At 40.2% G+C, this 19,434-nt stretch overlaps 1 long non-coding RNA gene across 1 annotated transcript; it reads left to right on the plus strand.

The window, feature by feature from the left end:
- Positions 1–15,493: 15,493 nt before the first annotated feature.
- On the plus strand, positions 15,494–19,026 carry LOC138410539 (uncharacterized). The gene is made up of 3 exons (XR_011243247.1): positions 15,494–16,687; positions 17,598–17,712; positions 17,798–19,026. It is a non-coding gene; the product is annotated as an uncharacterized lncRNA (long non-coding RNA).
- Positions 19,027–19,434: the final 408 nt, after the last annotated feature.

The raw sequence follows: 19,434 nt of genomic DNA on the forward strand, positions 1-19,434 counted from the left end.
GACAAAGACGCTCATGAATACAGACATGGATGGTGACTCAAGTGTGTTTTGACGGGATTGATCCGCCCTGTGCACGGTATTTGATTTTTTTTTTTATTTCATTTATGACATTAACTAACCAAGTGCGTTTTCATTTTGCAGAGATTAATAGAGTGTCACTCTGACTCTCTGTTGATGCTCCTTTTACCTTTTTTTTTTATCAAATCCAACATTGTCTCTGAGACTGAGAATATAAAAGAGAATTTTCATCAAAAGAAAAGCTGAGCATGGGTCAATTCAAAAGCTTTTCAGTGTGAATCCAAATGTTTCACAAAAGCTGAACTTAGTTCCTTTTTGAACTCTGCTTTTTTTCCCCCAAAGAATCTTCTGTCAAAGGATTTGACAAGGCCACAGCCAAGTATTACACTGCATCTTTGACTGTGGTTCAATAATACCTGTTACCATCAGCGGTTTATGTCCCTGAACATTGTCTTGTTGCTCCATAAAACATGTCCCTGTACATAAAACTGCATAACATGGAGGTTTGCCTATCTATCCGGCCTTTCTTAACTCCTAATGATCTTTATATTCTGCTGTTTCTGATAGGCAGACCGGTCTTTGTGTCTGCTTAGTGAGCCAGTGGACTCTAATCCTATCAAAAAATATGACTCTGCATTAGTGGGTGGCTGCTCAGCCAATTTCCTCTGTGCGACATGCAGGCGTTTTACCACCTCTCTCATCCCAATCCCTCGGCCCCCAGGATCAGCTCCAACACTCCCAACCAAAGTCCTTTTTATTCCTGATGGCCCCTGTGACACGGTGATGGTTTTGTTCTGCTAAATGCTGTGACTGGTGGCGTCTCTCTTTGTCACTCTCGCTCTGGGTGGTGTGTGTCCCACAGTTGGATTCAGTGTGTGGCAATATCAGAATCTCTCTGCACCATTCAGAGCGTTCATACGAGTCAGTTTTACATAATAATTATCTGCTTTGTTATTTATCCAAATGGCTTTTCGTATATTTCATACCAAACACAATGTGATTAGCTTTACACTCAGTGGAGTCTATACCTTTTCAACAGTCTCCTTATATTCAATCAAGCTGCACCAAATTTCACACAGCTATAAACATACTATATGTATGTATCTATATATATCCTATGCCTGATTATTTTTCAGAAACATCCCTGTATTACTCTGCTGAGGAAATGTTATCATCTCAAAGTTAAAGAATGTGAAAAGAATTCCCCGGATCCACCCTCTGACAAGGAGTTGCACTAAAGTTTGATGGGGTTTTTCCATGACCACACCGAATCCTTCTGCCAAGTTTCATGGACATTCGTTCTGTTTTAATGAAACACACTTGCAAATGTTTGTGGTTATGAAAAACAAACAATGGTGAATGTTGGGTTAAAGTGTGATTAAGAATGGGAAGATAATAATAACAGCATTTTGCCATTTTTAGCGATGTGGGAATATTCACAGAGTGACCACTGATGGCACAGACAGTGACAGCAGCTGAAAGGCGTTGTTTACCTTGATGCTGGGGTGGAGATGTGCTGATTCACACACACAGTCCAGCCTGTCGCTTGCATCTCTTCATCCAACTCACTGCTGCCATTACTCCTTGAACTTTCCTGCAATATTTAAAATAAATCACACGAAGCAGGCCACAGTATATCCATACACCCCTCTTTCTATTGAAGAACAGCTTTTCTAACAAGCTGCTTTTCCTATAGCTGCTTGACAATTAAAGGCTCTTGCTGGTTCGAGGGTGGAGAGCAGAAAACAGCAGGAACAATGCAGTTTGCATTAGTAGAAGCTCTGATGCCATACAAAGTGGGGTGAAAACTAAAAGGAGGGAGAGGAGTAAAACTCCAAACCACAGAGATTCAGTTCCAAGCTACAAAAGGAACTAGAGCTGAATACAGAGAGACTTTTCAAACACTGCCATCGCTCTCGTAACCAGAGAGGCAGCACATATCGAGCATGTATGGGTTGTAAATTGTCGGCTGCAGAAGTGCTCACTATGACCTAATTCCTGAGGACACTGTGCTATGTTAGAGACTGTGACACATTTGAATATTTCATCCAAAAGGCATACTGCTCTTAGACTTTATGAAACGCTTTTTCATTTCTTTAAAGTTCATTGATTTTCTTTTGTACCGAATGTAAAAACGGTGTCATTTTATTTGTACATTTCCAGGTTTAGTTTCTCTTGTTGTTACATTCATTGTTTTAATACATCGTGATTTCCCTGGAAAGCAGTAGGGTATTAACATTAAGTAGATTTTGTTGATGAAATAAAATACAGTGTTAAAAAACAATTTTAAAAGAGCATATTCTTGTTGATCAAATAAAACACGGCAACATATTAGAGAGGGGATTAGTATTTATTTGTAGCTGTGTTTTTGTTTAAGGCTTTGTACGGCCCCCTGAAAGAATCATACTAAACCTGAGCAAATGAGTCCCTGGTTCTCATCATCTCTTTGAATACCCTCAATTAACACTGGTGCTAATTTGATGCTAATTTTCATTTTGATTCAGGAGAAGATGCAACATTAAATTTGAGCAGTTTTCCAGGAGGTATTAATAAAAAATAATACAAATAAGTTGACTGCTTTTGTTCAAAGTTCAGTCCAGCAGCACATTTGTTGTTTTAAAAAAAACCGTCAACAGCATCATCATTGATTGATAATTTTACAGCAAATGTTCCTCCCAGTACAAGAACTCTTGCTTTGAATCGTTTGAAGTGCGTCTGTATCCCTTTGTGGCGTTCTTTAGTAAAGACAAACACGACGGATGTTAGGTGGTGTATGACTACAGGAGAAAAGTTTCTCTGCACTGTTGCGCCTTTACTACAGAAGTCAAGTGAACTGCAGATCAAATTGAGTAATTTGCTTGGGGCGAGTGAATATCCTCTGTTGTAATCACTGATGGTACCTCCGGTATTTGGGGGAAAGTAAAGTAAAGTAAAGTTTCATGGTGGTTTCATTGCTTAACTATTTTGTTTTCAGAAAAGAGTTGCTCTCTGAGCCTTGATGCACTATTGTTCATGTTCTTGAATCCACCTTGAATAAACTTTACTAGCATCAAACAGGAAAGACAATATTATCATTACATTTCTGGATAAATACAGACACACACACATTTTTCTTACTCACCAGTCTGACTGTTGTCTACTTGTTCCTGTTGTTGACAGAATTGAACCTGTCCAGACTTTGGCAAGAGAGAGAACAGCCTGCCAACTGTAAAAGTGACCTGCAGTTACTGAGTCACGGCAAGTAAAGACCAGCTGTGGAAGTCATTCTAAAGAACCCAGAGGCCTCTGCTGCACAAAGAGCTGTTCAGTGAAGCTCGACTCCGTACGCACAGCTTCAGACTGAAAGATATGTTGCTGTGGTTGACATACTCATTGTTGTGTACCTGTTGACATGATTGTCAAGGTCACCTGCGTTGCCACAGAGTGCTGCTGGTCTCTTTGTCAAAGTTTATAGATACTGAACATATTGGGTGTCCAAACCCACAACGATTCAGCCCCGCACTTCCTTGGGCCTGTAACATGCTGGGTGTTAAATAAATATGATAAACGGTTCTCAAGATATGCGAGCTGCATACAGACGGTCAGATCGGCAGAGCTGATTTTTTTGATATGAATTCAGACTCTGTCAGTGATGTTAAGTTGTTCACATTTTTCATCTCGTCTCTCGCAGAGTTCCAGAACACTGCTCACTGTTCAGGTTGATATTATTGAGGAGCAATGCTGAAAAATTGTTAGTGTTGTTTCAAACTGGGTATTAGTAACAGTTCAAATAAATATTCTTGAAACATTTATATACTCTAACAGTCATCTTGCTCTAAAACCTTGCCTCAGTTTGATCTAAATGGGATCAATATGCATAAGCTGGTTTGTATTAAAGACAGCATTTTAATTTGAATGACCATTCATATGCACAAACACACAACTGTGAGCACCACTCTTGACTGACTGATTCTAAAGTAGGAGCTGACCAACATAAACAAATGGGCTGTGGTTATCATAACCTGTCAGCAGAGGTTCTAGGAGCTGGGAGCAATGGGAGCCCTTATTTCCTGAAGAAACAGCATCTATCTGCTGAACCCCACTGCATTGTGGACAGGGTGCTGCATTATGTCAACTTATATTACTGCACTCAAAATACTCAAGTAAACTGAAGCCCGGGGAGTGGTAAACAGCCAGACAGCCTGGGTCTAATGGCAGTAAAAGAAAGTAGGGGAGACAGCAGCATCGCACTAAGTTGTCTGTAAGCATATTCTAAGGGGCCCAGTCATCTTGCTCTCCTGATAATGAGGCTTTCATTAGCCACTGAGATGCCAGGGAAGTCCCATATTAAACCATTAGGGATCTCCCTCTCGATCTCGATCTGTGAACTGATCTGGTTGCAGTTTAGGTTTCACTTTTTTTAAATCCTACCTTTACTCTGAGGCTATTAATGCAAATTACACTGAGAAAAGAAAGCTGGTAAAAGTGCAAAGGGTAAAGAGTAAACCCACTGAGTGTGGTGCCAGTCTATACAGAAAATGATTCTCTCTGTGTGCCACCAGGGATCTTCCTCTGAGTCTTAATAGCTACTCGAGACATGAAGATTCTCTTGTCACAAACTAGACATACACTGCTGATATGTGTTTGGAAAATTGGATTCTTATAGAGGATAAGGATATGATCCTATCCTTTCCTTCTGGATTACGTGGCTGCTGGGGTTTCCTCGTCCTGACCCTGGTATCCTGTGGCCTTGGCCACAGTTGACACAGGAGGCAGGGCCCTCAAAGGTTGATGATGGATTCAAAGACTCGTTGACAGCTGTGAAACAATGACCCAGATGGGGATTCTGGGAAAATGTGAACTTGGAGCAAAAAAAGAATACTATTGTTTGATTTCCCATCACTGATGGAGACTCAGTGGAAAGAAAATGCAGCTGGATGTCCCCGGTGGCAAAGCGGTGGCATGGATTATGATATATCACAAAGCCAGCTGCAAAGTGGTCAGCTGAACAATGCGGAGCAGCGGGTCCCACAGCGTGTGAAATTCATATGGCAAGTCAATGAGAATGGTCAGGGGAGTGCAGCATTGTGCCATTCAGACTTATTCATATTTTAAATGAGTCATGCAAATCATGTGGTGTGTTTAAGTGCTGCTTCAAAGTCCCAATATTTTTCGATTGTACTATACAAATGGAATTGTCACGTTGATTTAGAAAGCCCTGAACTGCCATTATCCCACATGCATCAGGAGAAAGAGATGAAACAAGACGTCTGATATGAATAGATGCTGCATGGTAGAGGTACTTTTCATGTGCATCCGTCAATCACATTTCTACCTTTTAATGGAGCTGGACTGAGGAGATCCACCGATCCACCGAACGCAAGCTATCCTCAGTTCTCTTTCATTAACGAAAACCCAATCAAATATTGTTGTGTGTGTGGGTGCACGGAGCCGTGCAGGTGCTTTCATGTGCAGCAGGCATGAAGCATTTGCTACGTTACATGAATTGAGAAAAGAAAAAAACAGGGCTATGAGAGGAGAGTTGTTAAAGTGATTCCTAGGCAGGGAGAATTTTTAGAAGCTATGGGAGGCACTCAGTGGAGATGCCCCTAAGGCTGATAGGATGCTTTGATCAGAGATGGAGGGACACGCCTGTTAAAAATCAGCAGCCACCCGTTCCCCCTCATCTCTTTGTATTCCTTTTTCTCCATCCCTCTTTCTCCCTCTCCATGTCTCTGTCTTTCATATCCCTCCCTCTCTCTCCCTTGGTCATTTTCACTACCCCTCTCCAACTCATGCAAACATACACTTACTGAGGGGTCAGTGGAGCTGTCTTGTTTCCACCCATGCTTCAGTCCGTTCAGGCTCCCCAGGTGGCTGCACTGTCATGCCCACTGGAGAGGGTAGCACTGGACAGATGGCCCATATGTGAAACCCGTCATATCCTTATGACAGGCAGTGTTAATAAGCATGCAGCGCACACAAAGCCATGCACATAACGTCTTGCAATATACATACACTAATAAATCATATAAATCCAATCCAGATATAAAGGCAGAGACAAATACACAGCCGCAGCTATAGACTTTATTGCAGCCAGATTCCTGTGCAGTTCAATATGGTATTTCAATTGCTTTGATTTCATGGCAGCATATTTATTTCTGAAAACACTTTCCCAGTGATTTGGTTTTGTGGTTCCCTTTATGTCTTTTCCAGGGTTGCTGCAGTGTGGGGATTCTTTGACACTGAGCAACAGTAGTGAGTAAATTATTCCATTCAATTATCTGAGCATTTGCTCAATATAAATACCATCTGGGTGCTTGAAATAGATTAGTTTAAGGCCATAGTAAATTATTAAACTATTCCCAGTGAACGAGTCCCCATTCCCCTTTAAATGAGGCAGACTTATGGGGTTCATACCAAGCCTGTGGTCGTCTGACGCGTTCGGCCTCTGAATTGTTTCTGCCTTGAACCCTACGCCAGGATTCCCAACAGGAACATGAAAACAAGTTCCACCACCGCTTGACCTTCCACTTCTTCCTGCTGCCCAAACAGTTAACCCATTTCCCAGACTAACTGGCTTGGCCTAACTAGCATGAGGCCTGGAATAGAGAAAAGTATGCTTGGAAAAGACCGTAACTCCGGAAAGGGTGGGTTATGAAATATCAGCCCTCTGATTTTGGTACATTACTCCTGACCATAATACATTTGGCAGGGAGAGCTCTCCACACACATGACCTCAATCATGCTTCTCCCTCGCACATGGACTCAGCTCCGTCTGACAACAGACCTACAGCAAAGTATTTCTCATTTATTTGGCACACTCCCTCTGGAGGGCCAAATCAAAATTTGAACATATGGCTGCCCTGAAATGAGCAGACACCACTACCCTCTAGACCGCCTAAGCTCAGTGCTTTGGGGCCTGGACGCCTCAAAACTAGACACAGCAACACACACGACACTCCAGCAGCTTTCAGAGGACTTTTAACCATCGTATGACCAGTGAAGCATTAATAAAATGTCCTTGCCAGGGCCTTTTTTCACCTTGCCAGATTTCACATATAACAGAATACCATTACCATAATTACCATGTCTGTTGGCTATTTTTAGTGACCACTGTCTTGCCAGTCCACTTTCAACCAGTTCATATATTTCCCAACACTTTTAACACCTTAAATTACTGCTGAAAGGCAGAGCCAACATCCTTTCTTGACATGCTTAAGAAAGTGCCAAAAACATTGGATCAGCCAATTTATCTCCAAGTTAATTGGGTTATTCCCCAGTCATGCCTCAATCCTCCACAAAATTCAGTCATACTGATATGACCGAATATTTTCGTGAAGATTCATGCATTATACAGTGATAGAGATGTGATGCAATGTTAAAGAAAGTGAAAAAAAAAGGTTCTTTATCTGGGTTCTTCTTTGGCTCCTGTCTCATTCTTATGTTGAGTCTCGTTAAAATCCTGTGAAAACATAATCTCTTCAAACATGAAAATAATATTATATTTCATTTGTATAGCACTATTTAAACAAGGCTACAAAGTGCTTCACACAAAGAATCCATGGCAAAATGACAAATGAATTATAATAAAAGGTATTCAGTTGAATTTAAGAGCCAGATCATAACATAAAAAAATCAAGACCATTAATTTATAGAGACCCAACAGTTCCCACAGCAAGCAGCACTTTGGCAATATTTGTTGTTGCGGAAAGTTGATTAATCAATACCAATCAATCAAATCCCCCATTTGTTGAATCACATTATGCATTTTGCGACACAAGCAAGAAGTTTGCAGGTACCTTGAATGAGCACTCAGATACTTTATCTCTCACTTCTCTGTACAGAAGTCTTGTCACCGCACACTGGCCCTTCATGGCCCTTCTTTAGCAGATCATAAGGCTCAGGTGTCCCCAAGCAAGGCCTCTTCACAATAAGATCCCCCACTCATCACCTTTAGCTAGCATAGAAATGAAGCACAGAAACAAAAGTGCCGTTACCAGCAATCAGCAAACCAGGGCTGAGACACTTCATCAAATGGCACATCATCAAAACACACTTTGAAAGAAAAATAACTTCCCCTATCTAAACGCGGATCATGGGAGCCATTTTTCAAAGACCAAGTATAATGGAAATTATGAAAAGGCAATTTCACCCTTGGGTAGAATTAGGGCAAGTGAGTGCAACGTTGGCTTTGTGCTGTATAATATTGGGCTGTAAACACTGAGATACAGAGCTGTAAGTTGTTGACACATCTTCTCAGTGTATGGTAATGTTACCCACAGCACCAAAGAGTCCACAGTTCAGAGAGCAGAATAAGGGGCAGTGCTACAACTCAAAGCTCCTTTTATTTGTGTCAGAGTGGAATAATGTCCCCCCCCAAGTCTCTCCTCCTCTCTTTATCTTCTTTTAAACCTACTCAGTTCTATTTGTTTTTATATCAGTGCCATTCTTTTACACCTACAGCATTGCCGGACGTCTGCTCAAGCTGTGCGGATTTGCATTTGTTTAGAATTGTGACAAAGTCACACGAAAATCCTTCTCCTGTCCATTAAACGACAGCAATGCATCATGTTCTATCTTTGACTGCATTGAAGGATGTGTGCGAAAAACCTACACAAGGGTATTATGGTGATACTGTCCTTCAGTGGCAAATGGAAGGAATACAAGGTTACATACAAGCAAGCACAATCTGACAGAAGAAAATGATAATATACAGAAAAAGGTTTACGTTAATTTTTACCTCCTTTGTCAAACTGCAGACTGCCTTTCATAAATCTTGCTGAAGAGTCATTGCGCATCCTGCTTTGAAATGATACACGGACTCAGCTCAGTAATTGTTGTAAATATGTGAAAACACAAAAGTGTAATTCATGGCACCTGCACCTGATTGCTGATTCTGTTTTGATCGCTGCAAACACAAACACAGCAGCAGCGCAGGAGTCCTGTGTTATTTGCTGGAGGTTGTTCTTTGTATAAAAGTTTTTTTGTAGAAGTGTCAGCAATTTAAGAACTGTCATTCCCAGAAGCTCGAGCAAAAAAAAAAAAAAAAAAGCATGTTTGGCCACAACTTGGTGATTGTGACGACCTCAGAATATGTTGATCCAAACACTTTAACTTCTATGTGGAGGTGTAAAATGTAAGAAAGGCAGCGTCAACAAATATATTGCAGAAAATAAGGGAAAACACTGATGCGGCACAAATACACAGAGTACTGACCACAGCTGAGATTCACTAAACAAACTCAGAAGGGCCCTTGTGATCTTCTGCATCTGTTTCCTCTGTCTTCAAAGTCCATTCACACTCATGGATTTACCTCATGTTTCTCTTCTTTCAGTTTGCCTGTTTAGTGACCTGAGTTTCTTGGATTTCCTCAGTTATGTTTGTTTGATCATTTTATGGATTTAATCTTTTTTAAGGTCCTGCTTGGCAACACAAAACAAAGCAAATGAATAATTAAATGAAAGCCATTATCTACACCACTTATCCTTTGGAGTCAATCTCAGCTGATATTGGGTGCGAGGTTGCCTGTGTAAATTAATATTTGTATATATATGTTTTTTATATTAACTCTGCTATACTATAGGCCCTATACATTAAGTATTCTGAAGAGGACTTGTTTAGAGAATATTTACCTTCACCAGGAGGTGGAGGTCGAGTAACTTGCTGGACATGCTCCGAGCAATGAAAGGTGTTGTACTCCACCTACATGGTATTCTGAAGTGATGATATTTTGATTTTGTGTTTCAATATTACAACTTTTTAAAAAAAGAATTTCATGAGAGCAATTTTTATTTGAGTCAGTGGGCATCAGAGGAATCTTAGCTGGAGGCATTTCCACACTGGATTCAACTAATTTCAGCCCTTCTGAATATTACCCTCTGAAAATTATATTCACATAACATAACTCAACAACCCCTGCATTAAAAGATTTGTTCTCAACATTATTTCACTGAAATCTTGAATTCTCTTTTCTGCATAGTGAACTTTCCGAGCTGCATAAAAACTTGGGCAGCGACATCACGGTATGTGTCTAATTTCATTTACCCAGCTCTCCAACTCCGATTTAACACGCCTCAACTTCCTGCTTTTATCCCTGCATCTCCTGCTGGGGCTGCTGGATTTGTTTATCAGCTGAGCCATCTGAGGCTTGGCAGCAGAGAGACTGGTGTAGTATTTATGTCAATCCCTGTTCCACAGTAGGAATACACACATACAGTAAAACTATCACTACATAGTTTTTCTTTTTATCATTGGAAATGACTAGTGACATACTGAAATACTAAAAGACACCTTTATTAGATATTTCAGTGACTCCAGGTCTCGAAGGTCCTCAGAGGAAACCGCAGCAGGCCCAGGACACTTTTTGTACATTCACTCAAAGTTCAATTCAGGATGCTCATAATGGAGTCCAGTGTTTCCCATACACTGATTTAATCATAGTTGGTGACCACAGCATCAGTATTGACCTCCACATATTGATTCTCTATTTTTCTATTATTTTAAATGCTTATTTCCCTGTAGGGCTGCACAGAGCATATCTTTGAATAGCCCTTCCTCTGTGCACACCATAGACGGATGCCTTGATGCCTCCCCCAAAGATTGCCCCCTGGTGGCTGACTTCAGTATAGGTCATAAACCCTTCCTCCTCCATGTCAGTGGATGGGACATGGACCAAACTAAATTAAATTTTTCTTGAAGAAGGCTTCTGTCATTTTTGGTTGTTCTTGTCAATCTGATGATTATTGTTGGGACCTTCATACCAAAGGTCCATCCCCTAAACGCTACTGCGCAGACTCTAGCTCCAAATATTTATATTTTGGCTTCATTTCTGGATTGTGCGAGAAAGTAGAGTATTGTCGTCAATCTTTACTTAGAGTCTCCTGCACACACACCAAAGTCAAAACATGATCGCATGTGATAAGCAGAATTGTTGTTGGCTTTTACACACAGAGAATACAGGCTACATAACTGCTAGTTATTATTAACTACTCATGCAAGTGGATGAAGATGTTGAATCGACATTTAGTGCACAAACATTCTGGACCAGAGGTACTGGCATAAGAACTCTAAGAAAGCTGAAGAGTGTGTGTCTGTGAACAGTGTGATTTGCTGCCCAAAAGGTCTTTTCTACAGAACAGAATCTGACACGTCACAGTGGGAAAAGCACAGGTATAAATGATGAAATTCGTTTCTGGGACGGAGAGAACAGAGTCTTCAGAAACACCTGCCTTCCCTACTGCGACAGGTCAAAGTGTCTGCTGTGAAAAAGCCTCATTATAGAGTCTCATTTAATAAACTAGTAAGAGATGAAGTTAGATGCTGCACTTGCAAAGTTTCCTTTTGTCTGGTAAGTTAATGCTAACATTAGCTATGCAGCAAAAGCAAAGCTTCCACTTGCTCCAATGTGAGATCACAAACGTAGCCATCAAAAACTTTGGCAAGGCTGTAAGTGGACAAGTGGATGTTGTCCTGCAAGATTAAAAACTGGTGGAACCCCAAAAGAATCCTCTACAAAATAATCACATTTCCTCCAGAAACATGTATTTCAGTGACAAGGTAACATAACACTATGTATGAGATCAAAATTCAAAACAAATTATGGTTTTGTTATTTGATTCTAGAAGTCTGAGTTTTAGCTGGAAAAAAAACTTTTTTTGCATTTCAAGGTGGTTGATACCTGGAATACTTCAACCCTGGCTTAGATTTAATATATCCCATATAAGCTGCCTCCCCTCATACTCATGTGCATACTTGTGTGTGAGAATGCACTTAGACGTATTGCACAGATGTATCCCTATGAATTATGCAGGTTGTGCAGTTTAAGGGCACTGCCAGCGTTGGTAGACTTTGTTGGATATCTGAAAGTAGTTAAGCATCTGGAGCTGGCTGCTTTCTCTTTCAACTCTTCTCGCCCATTTCTACATCTCAATATAAGAATTGAGCCCCAAAGATAGTGATGTAACACTATATATATATATATACCTATATATACGTATACATGTATACATGTATAAGATAAACCCTCATAAACTCAGCTGATCAATAAAACTGCCAATCAATTTCAAGTCTTGGAAAACTGCAATAAAGTGCAGCTGAGCTCTACTGCTGGCAACAGCAGCCCACCGCTCCAGTATATGTGTGTGTACATGGCATCTGTCAATGTGTGTTTCTATGCGTGTTTCGACAGGTGCCAACTGGATGGGTTAAATGCAGAGAACAATTTCATGTATGCATGTAAAAGTGTTAACGTGACAATAAAAGTAAATCTTCTTCTTCTGTTTACCTCGCTAAGATAATCATTATACACAAAACAACCCCAGTCATGCTAATGACTAATCTGTAATTAGAATAATTAATGCGACAATTTGCAAACACTTCTCTAATTACGCTTGTTTTCCGGCAAAACATTTGCAATATTATTCTTAGAGTATGTACGAAGTTACAAAGGTTTTTTTAAAGGATGCAGTGAAAATATATGAACTCAAACGTGTATGTGCACACATGTATCTTTTGTGTGGGTATATGAACTATAGGCTCAAAACATTGGAGGTTGTAGTTTCCATTAGAGGAAATCTGTTTTCTTTCCTTATCCAAAAACCTGCTATCCAGGCATGGTGCAGTGGTTAGTTGCTGTTGCATGTTCTTCCCATGTCTGTGTGGGTTTTCTCGGGGTACTGCAGCTTCCTCACACAGTCCACAGACATGCAGATTGGGATTACATCTAAATTGACTGTAGCTGCGAATCTGAGAGGTTGTTTGTCTCTGCATGTCGGCCCTGTGGTACGCCGGCGAGCTGTCCAGGGTGTGCCTTGCCTTTCACCAAATGTCAGTTAGGATTGACTCCTGCTCCCCCTGCGACCCTTAAAAGAATAAGCGATTTAGATGGATGGATGCTAGCCTGGCTTCATCAATTTGGAGCAGCTCAGGTCATTTTTGATTTCCAAATGTCCTTATTAATGGTCACAGAGCAGACCTACAACCAATCAGAGCAATGAAGCTTATCATGAAGCAGAGTGACATAAAAATGGAAACAGATTCCAGCCGTTGTCTGTTCCATCTCATTTGTTGAATACTGTCTCGATGGCGGATTCCTCAGACCTTTCTCTATCTGCAGCAGCTTCCATTGGGCGCTCCTCTCGAACACGCCGCATTTTTGTTTATAATTGTGATGTTTCAGGATCATTTTATGGTAGATTGAGAAATTCAGAAGCACTCACAAGAAGCCTGGCTCTGTTTTGTTGTCACTGACTTTTGGTGGAGTGAAAGCAGACCGCTCAGGTGTGCACGGGTCAATGATATGTCTCTTTGTCGTGCTTGTGGTGTGATTAACCTGTCTGGCACCTGTAACTGGTTGAACTCAGGTCAGTGACACTATTGGCAGTGATTGTTAACCCAGCTGGTGACTGTGACTTCAGTTACTTTAACACCTGAACTTGGATCAGTTAGACTTATTAGTGCACGGCAGCCCACCCAGGAAACTGAACTTAGGTCAGTTGGAGAGGTAGTAGAAGGCAAAGACCAGTTTCCCTCTCGGTGCTGTTATGTTGCCTTGACAGTTAGTTTTACCCCATGCTGTGAGTTATATATGTGTGTATGTGTCGACAGCACGGCCTGATACTCACTGTTTGATGCTGAGTTCCTTTTGAGACTAGAAAATAGACTTAATTCATTTTGATACTCCACTGCAATGCACAAACACACACACACTCACACACACAGACAGACTCATACCGTATTATTATAGAAATCAGAGATGACTTGTTGCGAGATAAATTAACGTAAAGGATACAGTGAACTCCGGTGTGTTTGTAAATGCATACATTTCAACCATATATTAGTGTGTGTGTGTGTGTGTGTGTGTGTGTGTGTGTGTGTGTGTGTGACATGTTTTGATAATAAGGGCATAAATGTAAAGTGGTAAACATGATCACATGATCTCCACAGCTGAATTAATATGTCATTTCCTGCGTCTATCTGCTGCACCCGGCTGCTCCACCTCTCGCCTGAATAATGCGGAGGATTTTTTGCTGTTTTTGTGCAGAGAACCTCCCCCTGCGTTGTGCATGTTAAAGGAAAACACAGACTTTACCTGCAGGTCATGTCTGGAAACGGCTTAATTGTGCTCCAAAGATTTGGAAAAAATTCCCACAACATGAAATGCATCCTTCATCAACATGTTTAAAGAAAAAATTCCTTTTATTTTAACCACATTTTTTCTTGGATTTTAATCTTAACCTTTCTCTAACCTTTTTCAAATAATATATATTTGTAGTAGTAGTAGTATTACCTTTGAACAGTGGTTCTAAGACTTACAGAGTATCGATCATGAATTCTGTGTGCTTCATGACATTAATCAACAGTTAAATTTCCATCATATAACTGAACTGTGCCACAGTTTCAGTGTGAACGGATGCTAGAGGTTCTGATCCCACAGAAAATCACTACAAAACTACACAGGTCTTTATAGTGTTCAGCTCATTGATTTTTCATTACTTCTCTATATGGTGGAGATGTACCACCATTAAACCAGGTACCATTGTTCCCAGCGGATGACTCGCTGGAGTGTACACTACTGCGACATGTGGTCCAGCACAGATACATACATCACATGTTTCTGTGTTGCCTTTAAAAATTGCAAGCTAAAGCTTCACTCGATTGTATGAGTGAAGTAAAAAATCACAAGACCACATGCACAAATAAGAAATAGGAAGTTACAAAGCATTACTGTGACAGGATCCAGTGGTGCAAGGGATTAAAATTAAATGATGAAATGTGAATAAGAGAACAAGGTGTCTGTGAACAGAGCTGCCACTGAGGATCCATCAAGGAGTGAGATGAAAGAGCTGGAGACTTGAAGACAAGTTTGTGCATCTCTTTGTCTAATGATAAAGTTATGAACAACATCAAAAACCTTGATGTAACTCATAATCATTGATTTGACCATGTTTGCTCCATTCATTGACTGATGATGAACAGATATCACCGAAAATTGTCTGCAGTCGTCTTAAGATCCATTTTTGTGTTCACTGTTTCCCTTTCCACCGAGGTCAAAAGTTTACAAAACATCTCAAGTTTATTAAAATACATAAGAAATATGAAAAGAATGAAAGAATAAGAGAATAATCCAAACAGGTTTATACAACTTAAGCTGAATGCTGCAGCCTTGGTTCACCAACAACACAAACTCTTAATTAAAATTAAGATACTGACACAGGATTTATTGAAGGTCAAAGACATTGTGAGGTTTATCAAGGTGTAATTCAACCAGGACATTATTTCATATAGCTTCTTTATATACAGATTGATTTAATCCAACCAGTAACTTTATCAAAGAAATTACAAGGCTACTACTTCTCATGAGTTATTTGTATCAACATCTTCTCTTTACAAAGTTCACTCACTATTATAAAGTCAGTGATTCTGAAATGTTTTTGTCTACATCAAAGCCAAATCATTTCATGATAAATGCAGCATTTGATCACTTATTGCCAGCAGCTAAAACCCAACATTATATTTCTACAAAAAATAGTTAATAAAAAATTAAACTCCCTCTTCAAATATATTCATGAAAACAAAATGTGAAAATTAACTCAAATTACAATACTCAAGTGTTTAATTATTCATCCCACACAGATTTTAAATTACAGATAAAGTTCATCTGAAAAGTACAGAAAAAGTGGCTGAAGGATGACAGTTTGAATAATTAGCAGAGATCTACAGAGAAAACCATACACTCAGTCAACGTTTAGAAACTACAGTGAGTGTGACCTCTCCTGGGGTGTGAAGAGAGAAAGTGTAGAAACAAATAAACAGTGATTTGCATCATCCTTTGAGGTCATGCATTTGAAATGTTTTACAACCTGATGTTAAATGTGCAGAACATTTGCCAAATGAATCCAACCCACACTGTCACACTCTTTTATACAGACGAAGCACAGTAGCATTTATCACTGTGTCTACTTTATGAACGATGCCTGAAGCTGAGACAAAATAAAAGCCTTGCATACTTCAAGCATAGCACCTTCTCTATGAAGAGCCATGCACGTTAATCCAAGTGTTGATAATAAACCGAGTATGATATAGTGACGTGCATGCAGCAGGTGCAGTGAGCAACGGAGGCTTATCCCTTAATGTATCCCATGATTCATTGCGCTCCTACTGTTTTCCAATGGGGTAATGGTGGCTGCGATCGAGTCTGAAACTTAAGAACGATTTATTTTTAATGTTGCAAGAAGAAAACCGGACCATCTCTTTTCAGTTGAGCCAGCAGACGATCATCTCCGCAGACGATGAAGAATGCAGACAATGAATGATGCAGCCGATGACGACTGCGCAAACCGGGTCCTCAGAAGGATGCAGCCTCTGAGTTGCGACACAGCTGCAGACCAAAGAAGGTATGTCAAGGAAGGAGTGCCATGAGCATGCACTCGGCAAAACTCGTTGACTTCAACATTCACCTAGTAAATTGCTAGAGTCAGACTGTCAACACCAGTTTCTACTGTAATGTTCTGAGGTGTCTGAGGGAGGTCTTCTTCCTAAATCATGAAATTTAAGCTGAAGTATGACCCTTGTTACACAGTGGAGAAGATCCAGCATGCGTCGCAGATGCTCTTATGGAACAAGACTTCCAGGCAGCGTTCCAAGTGAGGCAGGAGCACAGGGAGCTGTGTATTTCTGCAGAAATGACGTGAGTACTTTGAAGGTGGTGGTGGCCGAATTTAAAATCATGTACAGCTTTTGTTTGTTCTGGGCCATTTCGGAACTTTTTGATCCCACTTCATAAGCCTAAAGGTGAAACGTTTTCTTCTCCTTTACAGACAGATTGTTCTATCCTCCGAAAGAAGAAGAAAATTGTGTAATAGTATTGTCTTTATTTGTTCAAAAACAATATGCAGAATGCAAATGTGGAGAAGTCTCTCTATGAGCTGGTCCATGTTTGCAACTCAAATTTGAACTCACATGCTCAGGAAAAGATGGCATGTATAGATACATCATCACACTTTTATTCTCGAGAACATTTTGCAGTCGATAGAAACTCAAGAATTATTTCGCCAACAGCGCAAACTTCATATCTCCATCACCTGGGAAGAGTCTACCCGTCAGATGCCAGGACACAGTGTTTACCTTCTTTTTTAGTCTTTTTCAAAAAAATCAATCATATTCCCACACAGTGAGATTCAACTGATCTTAAGCTGCTTGATGATTAAATAAAATGGCTACAAAAAAGAAAAATAAAGGCAGACTCATGGTGAAAAACACAAACAGGTTTTGATTTCTCAGGGTCTTAACCATCGCATGTGAGAATAACGCCTCTGAGAGGTGGTTCAGGGTGAAGAACTTCATTTCTTTACTTCTCTGACAAATCTGAGGCTATGAATAAATAACTTGTAAAGAGAAGATAAGGCCTTCTCGGATTAAACTTTCATAAGATGGGAATGATTGATTATTGATTTGAATTCTTCTGTCATACGGCTAATGCTATCCTGAGTGGAGGGGCCGAGGTGGGAGACGTGCGGGTGATGAAGCTTTGAAGTCAGGAATATGTCTTTGAAGCCCGTCAGCTTTGTAATGTGCTTTAAACGTTTCAACACCTGCAGAATTTCTACCCTGATGTGATGAACAAATAATCGTCAGTGCTGTGATCCCGCGAAGACCTGACGATAGCAGGAGTAAGCTGGCAAAACTACATCTTCACAACCATTCTGCAGGGAAGTGAGTTTTCAACTAAACATTAAATTATCTGCTCCTTTCACTTCGCTCACCTGTCTTATCAGATCTCTCTGTCTCGAGGTCCCAGGTTTCTGTGGGTGCCGACGGCAACAACAAGATGCTTCGCGCCTGACACACTTGCAGCTGAGCGGCAACACAACAGGCTGCGGCGTCTGTGCTGCTTCCTGTCACATCCCCTCCCTGTGACCTAAACCAAACACAGTGTCACACCTGAGGCACAGGGACAATGAAGAGCACTAATCGGCAGATGCCAGGGTGTTCTGCACAAAGTGCTCCAGCATGACAGTCCGTTCCCTGTGTAATTACTGCATCCTGGTTGGGACCATTAAATATTCATCTGCCATTGGCTGGGAGCTGCTCCAACTCTGCCACTTCACTGGAAGCTCTTTTCACTCACTGATTGGTAATGCATTTTTTCCTTTTGTATCCCCCTTGTTCTCCTGTTCACATTTAAACTTTGCACTTTAATCATTACACCGATGTTTCTCTTTCTCTTTCACATTTGGATTCATTTGTTCCCGAGCAACCTTTTCCTGTGAGTTCATCACTTTAAGATCCTCTGTATATTCACATACACCAGAACACTTCAGTCATAATTAATATTTAATCAGTTGTATTTAGAGTCTGCAGAGGAGAGAAACCGATGATGCCGTGATGTTGCAGACAAAGTAAGAGGAGAAGGGAGGGAACAAATGTTAAGGTAGCTCTCTCTCTCTCTCTCTCTCTCTCTCCCCCTCTTCCATAAATCACGCAGCAACAAAAGGTGAGAGGTAGCTGAAAATCACCACTATCCCATAGGATTAAGTCTGAGAATTACTAAAGCATTGGTACCATTCGGATTAAAATCGCTGTGAGGGAGGTGCATTTAATATGAGAGATGGGTCAATTCAATATACTCAGTTTTATTACTCCTGAATGTGTTTTTAAAAAACAAACCTGCAGTTTAAGCTCTGCAACAACTGGAAGTTAAAGGTCAGAATGGTATTTGCTCATTTTAGAAAATTACAAAATCGAACTCACAAAACTGTATCAAACAATGAGAGAGCCGCTGATTTTCTACATTTCATTTTCCAGTGGAAAAGAACAGATGAAACTGTACAAATATATTATGGGACACCGATATTTATTTTCTATTGTCTTACTTAACAATGTGTTCATTATGAGTAATGATGGTGATTGTAATAACCTGAACAGCAGAGTATAAAGGTTGAAAATATGTGCTAGATGTGTAATGAGAGGCTGCTGGAAATAAATGTGATAAAATAATGTTCACTAATTAATTTGAAAATATATAAATTTCATTGTTCCGCTCCGCTCACATAAGTAATAATGGTTTATAAAATCAAACAAAAAGCAACAGAGGGTATTTATATGTTATCTGTATGTTTTGTGGCTGAAAGATATTGGCCATGTTGCCATAAAATTTATTATGTTATTTATCTTCATCCTTTTAAATGTTTAATGATGTCACATAATCATCTTGTCATTAATTTTGCTGAGGACGTTCATGCTCCTGAGGGGAAAAACCATATTTTTGTTTTAAGAGCATGAAAATGGCCTGAAGTGGAGCAACAACAAGCTTTACTGTTTTTAGACCATAAAACACAATATCAACGAGGGATATTTGCTAAATGATGGATGGGACTGGGTGAGAGGCTCCACTGTTGAGCAGCTAAATATCATAAAACGTATTGAACACAATCA

Source organism: Paralichthys olivaceus, chromosome 6 (assembly GCF_024713975.1).
Source record: "Paralichthys olivaceus isolate ysfri-2021 chromosome 6, ASM2471397v2, whole genome shotgun sequence".
Classification (NCBI taxonomy): Eukaryota; Metazoa; Chordata; class Actinopteri; order Pleuronectiformes; family Paralichthyidae; genus Paralichthys; species Paralichthys olivaceus.